Genomic DNA, 8,208 nt, shown 5'->3' with positions numbered 1-8,208 from the left:
AAAAAAAAAAAAAGAAAAAAAGAAAAAAAAAAGCGTGCGCCGCCACCACCACCCGGCCTTTTTATTGTTTGTAGGTTTGAGAAATCTCTCATCCTAGAGTCCAATTGTTGCCCTTCTCACCAGCTAAGAAAAAAAAATTCCGGGCTGGAGCGGTGGCTCAGTGGATTAAGAGCACTGACTGTTCTTCTGAAGGTCCTGAGTTCAAATCCCAGCAACCACATGGTGGCTTACAACCACCCGTAATGAGATCTAATGCCCTCTTCTGGAGTGTCTGAAGTCAGCTACAATGTATAATAATAAATACATCTTCGGGCTGGAATGAGCAGGAACTGAGCAAGCAGAGCAAGTGGGGCTGACCAGAGCGAACAGAGGTCCTAAAATTCAATTCCCAACAACCACATGAAGGCTCACAACCATCTTTACAGCTACAGTGTACTCACAAACACAAAATAAATAAATAAACCTTTAAAAAGAAAAAGAAAAAAATTCCAACATAATTAACATTTGCTGTTAAAGGCTGTTGATATTCCTTTCATATGTAGATATTTTATGTTAGAGTAAAATGAACCAGGCTTAAAGCTTGAATGTTTATGTCCTTTCTCAAAATATTTCCTAAGAATCTCAAACAAAACTATTTACAATGAAGACAACATCTTTCTACATCCTGGAGAGCTTATCAATAGTAATCTGACAAGTACAGTTCAGAACTTCACAGTGATCTCATTTAAGCTTTTTCTTAAAAAAAAAATAGTAGTGGTGATAGTAGTAGTCATTGTCGAAGTAGTAGTAGTAGCAGCAGCAGCAGCAGTAGCAACAGCAGTAGTAGTAGTACTTGTTGTGTACGCATGAGGTATGAATGTGAGTGCATGTGTTAGAGGCTAACTGTAGAGTTGGTTCTCTCCTTCCACCTTTATGTGATTTTCAGGGACTGAGTTTAGGTCACTAGGCACAGCAGCAAGCACCCTTACCCCCTGAACCATTCTGCTGTGAAGTCCAAATGTTTAGTTTGCCCTCAGTGTCCTTTTGAATATGTATTCCCCATCTCTTCTCACCCCCTCTTTTGCCTACACTTTTTCTTTTTTGTTTGTTTGTTTTTGTTTTTCAAGACAGGATTTCAGCCCGGTGGTGGTGGTGCATGCCTTTAATCCCAGCACTTGGGAGGCAGAGGCAGGCAGATTTCTGAGTTCGAGGCCAGCCTGGTCTACAGAGTGAGTTCCAGGACAGCCAGGACTACACAGAGAAACCCTGTCTTGGAAAAAAAAAAAAAGACAGGGTTTCTCTGTATATCCCTGGCTGTCCTGAAATTAGCTCTGTAGACCAGGCTGGCCTCGAACTCAGAAATCTGCCTGCCTCTGCCTCCTAAATGCTGGAATTAAAGGCGTGGGCCACCACTACCCGGCATTGCCTACACTTTTTCATTCTACTCTTTAGTGGCTTTTCAGTTCCTGGAACTTCCTGTTCTCTCTTGTCTCATGGCTTTTGTACATGCTGTCTCTTCTAACTAGTACCAATGTAGAATGAACATAGTAAAGGGAAAAAAAGCCTTTTAGACATGTAAAAATAGTTTAGTCAGGAATCCCAATACACCCAAAGCAGATACACACCCGATAACCAGAACCCAGTGTGATATCACTCACTCAAGATAACTAGACACAATCCTAGAACTCCATGACATCCACTGGACAGAATGTGAGTAGAGACCAAGAGCCAAGCTCTGCTCTCCACATCTGGAGAGACATCATCTTTATCTGCCCTGCAGCTAAAGAGTCTCCCTCAGGATCCTGACCCTCAAATCAGAGGCTTCTGTCAGAGACTGGTTCTGCCCTTCAGCTAAAGAAGATACAACACACAAGTGAGCAGCCTTGGGAAGACAGGCTTAGAGAGTAGGGAGGAATTTAGAGTATGTACCTTGTGTGATGGCCCTCAGCCTGATAAAATATAACTTTAGTTAATCTAACTACATGTATCTACCTTCTTGCTCTAGATAATGCCTTTATTCCATTCCCTACTGAACATATTCTTCAAATCCAACTTCAGGCCCTTTCCTCAGGAGTGGCTTTTCTTCACTAGACTAGATCAGCTGACATCATAAGCTCATATTACCTGCGATTTTTCTTCCTAGCATATGGTACATATTTTAACTGCACACTGGTATATGAGGTTATGTGTTTATGTCTGTCTCCCCCGCCCCCCCCCCCAGCAAACAGTGGGCTCCACAAGAACTCACTGTTGTATTTCTGGCACCATGCACACAGCAAGCATTTAGTAAACATTGTCACCACTGAGTAGTTTCCCTTACCCTTCTCCCCCCACCCCCCACATGTATGTTTTAGTTATTCATTCATGCTGGGCTCAGGCCACCAGAAAACATCCTAAAGTTGAGAGAATGAGAAAGGGACTCATATGTGTTGTTCTCTGTCACTCAGCCCTACAGATACCCTCCAAAGGCATCTGTAGGAGACCAGTCTGTAGAGTGTGGTTCTCCCACTTCCCTGTCTACAGTGCCAAGGCTCAGCAGCATGGTGAGTTGGTGAAGAAGCAATGAAACTTGGTAATAACCAATATGGAGGCTACCCCCCCACAAATTCCAAGGAGTTTTGGGCTAAGAAAGGGAGACATATGTTTTTCAATGTTGCTCCCAAACTCAGGTCCATTTGCTTGCCAGTTAAAAGCCAATATTTGTGGGGCTGGAGTGATGACTTAGTTGCTAAGAGAACCGGCTGCTGATCCAGAAATATCAATTTCATTCCCAGCACCCACGGGGCAGCTGTCAGTCATCTGTAACTCCAGTTCTAGGGAATGATCCAATGCCCTCTTCTGGCTTTCTCTGGCACACTTGTGGTTCACAGACATACATGCAAGCAAAACACCCATACATAGGAGGGAGGATCAGAAGTTCAAGATCATATTCAGCTACATATGGAGTTCAAGGCCAGTCTGGACTACATGAGACCCTGTCTCACAGAAAGATATATAGATAGATAGGATAATAAGAAAAGAGGCTGGGGAGAAGGGCCTGCTGGTAAAGTGCTGTCCATACAAACATGAAGACTTGAATTCAGAGAGCCAGAAACCATGTAAAAAGTTGGTCATGGAGATATGCCTGTAATCCTAGTCAGGGTAAGTAGAAACAGGAAGATCCTGGGAGTTCATTGGCCAGCCAATCTAGGTAACTGGTAAGTTCCAGGTTCAGCAAGAGAAATAAATAAGAGCAAGAGAAAAATTAAGGTGGAGAATATCTCATTCCCAACATCAACCTCTGTCCTCCACACTAGCATGAACTGGCAAGTGCCTCTACACACACATATGCTTACTTTCAATAAAGAGAAAAATATGATAAATAAAACAAGGAAACTATGACCTTGCACATGGTAAACAAGCCCCCTTTCCTACTGATGTACTAGCCCTTGTGAGATTCTTAGACAAGCATACTACTTCTTGTAGGTTAAACATTATTTCAATTTTAAATTAAAAAAATTGATATAGGGTTTCACAGAACCCAGGCTGGCCTCAAACTGGCTATTATGTTGAGGATGCCCTTCAATGTCTGATATTTCTATCCCTACCTCTCAAGTGCTGGGATCAGAGGTATGTGCCACTCCCCCTCCCACAATGACTGAATTTGCAATCAAAGAACAAGATCAGGAAATCCTTGGCCATCAGCTATCCTGTGTTCTAGAAATCTAAGACTTACTGAACTTTTAGAAGTCTTAGAGTTTGTCTTCTTAGTTCCTTTTCTTAGGAATAGCTAACCTTGCAGTTCAAGATGGGAAAAGAGAACCGAAAGCAACTTTCGTCGGGGCACAGCTTTAACCCATTGGGGGATTTTAGTCAGAGGTGAATGATAAAGTCTACAGCAAAGCTGGCGGGAGACTAATAATACATTGCTCAATTGTATGCCTTCCAAATTAATTATATATTTTTTTCAGCACTGGGAATCGAACCCAGGGCTTTGGGGATGTTGGCAAGTGATCTACCGTTAAGTTACCTTGCAAACCATTTTTCTTTTAAACTTTTATTTCATAGAGTATGGTGGCTCATACCTGCAATCCCAGCACTTTGTAAACTAAGGCAGAAAAAATTACTGCTAGTTCAAGGCCAGCCTGAGTTTCCGGCCTTCCTGTGCTACAGAGTCAGACTTTGTTGAAAGAAAGAGAGGAGGGGCTGGCGAGATGGCTCAGCCGGTAGGAGCGCTGACTGCTCTTCCAACAGTCCTAAGTTCAAATCCCAGCAACCACATATATGAGATCTGACCACCCATAATGAGATATGATGCCCTCTTCTGGTGCATCTGAAGACAGCTACCGTGTATTATGCTGGAGCAAGCAGGGCTGGGGGAAGCAGAGGTCCTGAGTTCAATTCCCAGCAGCCACACACGATAGCTCACGGCCATCTGTACAGCTACAGTATACTCATACACATAAAATAAATAAATAAAATCTTTAAAAAAGTTTCACTAAGTTGCCAGGGCTGGCCTTGAACTCACAAGCTTTCTGCCTTTTGAATAGTTAGGATTATAAGAATACATGACAACAATCAAGTTATAGCAGGTCTGCCTTCCTTCCTTCCTTTCTTTTCTTCTGTCTATTGAAGAGGCCTCATATAACCCCAGTTGACCTCCAACTCAGTATATAGCCAAGGATAACCTTGGGGACCTGATCCTCTTGCCTCCGTAACAGGGCCCCTTAGCACAACTGACTCCAGGAGGGAAGTACCATTCAGGCTGTAAAACTCAGCTCATAGATGGCATCACCTGCCAAAAGTAAAATAAACGCTTAATCCATCAAAGGCCAAAGTTCTGGGAAAGTCTCTAACTGTACTGACTTTGCTTTTTGGCTTCTGTAGTTCTGCTTCTGGCTAACTGTTCTTGTAACTATGTCAACCCAGAGTGTGTTTTTTGTGCTTAAAAGGTCACTGAGAAAGACTCAGGGCTACACGGGGATCCCCAACACCCAGCGTGGGTGAATAAACTCATGAGGGCTTAAAACCATGTCTGAGCAGACTTCTCTGGTGGCTACCCCACAACACCTCTACCTGCAGAGTGCTTCTGTTATAGCTATGTATTGCTAAACACAGCTCAAATTAGTAATTTTTTTTTTTGTTTATTTCTTGACCTACCAGGGATTGTCTAGGACATTAAACACGCTAGGCAAGTGCTCTGCTTCTGAACTATATCCTCAGTCTTTACTTCTGTCTTTCTTTCAAAATAAGGTCTCATTGTAGTCTAGGTTGGTCTAGACCTTAATATATGTATTTCAGATTAGCTTTAAACTTTCAATCTTCCTGCATCAACCTCCTGAGTTAAGATTACAGGTCTGTGCAAAGAAGCTGGACTTTCAAATTAGTGATTGTTAAGGTCATTTAAAAGCAAGCGATGGCTCATTAGGTAAGAGCAAGTACTGCTCTTGCAGAGATCTCATGTTGAATGACTTGTAATAGCTGTAACTCCAGGTCCATGGAGATCCTTTGGTCCCCTGTGGACACCTGCACTCATGTGTATAAACTTACCCACAGGCACACATACACACGTAATAAAAAAAAAAATATTTAAAAGCAAGTGAAGCTGAAAGGCTTATTGGCTACAGTATCTCCATCATAAAGGGAGAGAGTGCTTAGAAAGGGCACAGTATGAGGCTTAACAAGAATGATAGCCAGCTGCTGTCTCAGCAGGGCACTGGCAGAAATGCAAAGCAGAGAGGGCTGTAGTGGCCCAAGAGACAGAGGCAGACAGATTTCTGTGAGTTTCGGGCCAGCCACTGCTAGTGAGACCCTGTCTCAAAACAATAATAAAACTCCCACAAAGGAAAGTGAAGGAGAGTTAGACAAGGCCAAGAAAGGAGAAGAGGGGTGGGGAGGGGAGAAGAGAGAACCCAGATCAGCAAGAGGGAGTGGGGAAAGATTCTAGGGCCTCCAGGCACCCTGGTTTCCTTTGCATATAATTTTTCCTGTGTGGGAGTGGGTAGCATGGGATGGGAACATTCTGTCTCAACAATTAAAGTATTTTTTTCTTTCTTATGCAAAAGATACTCCGTGGAGGTGATTCTAATTCTGATGTCTATAATGGCTTCAATGAAAGTGCCTCTTGAAATCCTGGATCCAGCTTTTTTGTAATTTTATGTGTACCAGGTTTTGCCTGTATGTATTTCTGTACACCATATATGTGACCAGAAGGTGTCAGAGTCCCTGGAACTGGAATTAAACTTGGTTATGAGCTGCCATGTGGGTGCTGGGAATGGAACCTGGGTTCTCTGGAAGAGCACTGTTAATTATTTCAAAACCATCTCTCTACCCCCAGTGTCTAATATTCTCTCACACTCTCGCTCTCGATCTCACTCTGGCTCTTTGAGACAGTCTCACTATATAGCACAGGCTAGCTTGGAACTCATAGAGATCGTCCTGTCTTTGCTTCCTAACTGCTGGACTTAAAGGTGTGTACCACCATGCCCCATGCCTGCATCCAATCCTAATCTAGCAAGTTATTATGGCTTGGGGAGCAGGGATGAGGGAAGGGGGTAGAACTCCAAAGTAGTAGGTTTCTGAGCTTCCAAGCCCATGATTCTTATGTGTGTGTGAGGTCTGAAGGCACAGAACACGCCCAGACACAAAATTCTCAATATAAAGATTTATTTATCCCAGAGAGGGTAAGCAGGGGGTGGGGAGGGGGCTGGCAGGCTGCCTGTGGATAGAGCAGACAGCAGCAGGTGCTTCTACACGAGTATTTTGTAAAACAAAAAAGGGGGAAGCCTATGCTAGGATAAGTTGGTAAGTCTTGATTGGGCATGATTGTCAGTGCAGCCAAATAATGAATTTTGATCGATGGTCCTTGATGATCAGTTTCAGAACCTTGGTCATCAGCCCTCAGGACCTTGGTGATCAGCCTCAGGAATAAGTTTAGGCATAAGGAAGGGAGTTAGGCTCCATGAGGGAGTGGATCTTGGTGTCTAGCTTTAGGAATGTAATCTAACAGTTTTAGCAAGGGAGAGGGATGGTGCTGTTTGCAATGTCTGGGCCTATTAGAGAGCCCTTCAAGGTTTGTGACTCCTCTCTCCTGTTCCCAGGAGCTTTGACAGCTGTGAGCCTCCAGCTGGGTTCTCTCCTTGTAGGCTGTTGTGGAGGTCCGGATGTCAGAGCTTTCTACAGAGGATGTAACAAGATTACTCCACCACAGAAGTCCATCCCTTGTCTTCCCTTTGCAGGGTTCTGGGTGGCCCCTCCTCTCCTCCATCCTATGCACAGCTTGTGAGCAGCTCAGACTGGAGGAGAGCTGGGTTCAGGAAACACCTAGGCTGGGAGGGTCAGAGGGACACAGCACTGACTGCTTTACAGTCCACATAGGCCCCACAATAAATCTGGTAGATCTATATTACTATCCTCATTCTACAGAGCAAGAAACAGAGGTTTGTAGAGGTAGATGGGGGTACAAGTGACATCTGCCACCACCATCATAGTTACATCACACCAATAACCTTCTAACCACTGGGCACTCAGGGGAACCCCTGAATTCCTCATGACAGCACATGAACCCTATATATCGCCTGTTTTGCTAACCCCTTTTCCTTTGGGGTACATGCATGTCCGTGTGCGTGCGTGCGTGTGTGCATGTGTGCGTGTGTGCGTGTGTGAGTGTGTGTGTGTGTGTGTGCGCGCGCGCGTGCATGCGTGCCTGCCTGCCTGCCGGCATTTGTCCCTTTGTCCAGCAGTGTTGACCTCTTTGTTATTTAATTGTGTACAGTATAGGCACATTCCCAAGTTCCAGCACTAAAGATTCTTGCTAGCTCTTTCTTCTTCCAGGAACAGCTTCACTCTTCCTCAAATCTCTCCTTATTTACCCAGATGACCGTTGTAACAGGGCTGGTCTCAAACTCAAGACAAGCTTTCTGCCTTGGCTCCCTTACTACAGGAATTATAGGAGTGTGCCACTATGCTTCGCTATTTAGTACCTTTTAACACACTGTTAAGATTTATTGAATTACTTCCCTAGACTAGAGGCCCCGAAAAAAACCCACAAAAGTAGTTCTATTTTTCATCATAGTAGTCCTCTGATATATGCTTGGAACATCTGTGTTATTTAGCGAGTTCTCAGTACTTATATACGGATAAAAGAAGGCTAAAGGCAGGAGTGTTGAAACCAAGAGTTAGGGTTAATGCTAACAGAACCTCCTGACTGCTCAGGTAGGAGGCGGTGGACTCTGTAAACTACATTTCCCG

This window comes from Mastomys coucha, unplaced genomic scaffold, assembly GCF_008632895.1.
Source record: "Mastomys coucha isolate ucsf_1 unplaced genomic scaffold, UCSF_Mcou_1 pScaffold23, whole genome shotgun sequence".
Lineage (NCBI taxonomy): Eukaryota > Metazoa > Chordata > Mammalia > Rodentia > Muridae > Mastomys > Mastomys coucha.
The sequence above is the reverse complement of the archived record's forward strand: the minus strand, read 5'-3'. Positions refer to the sequence as shown.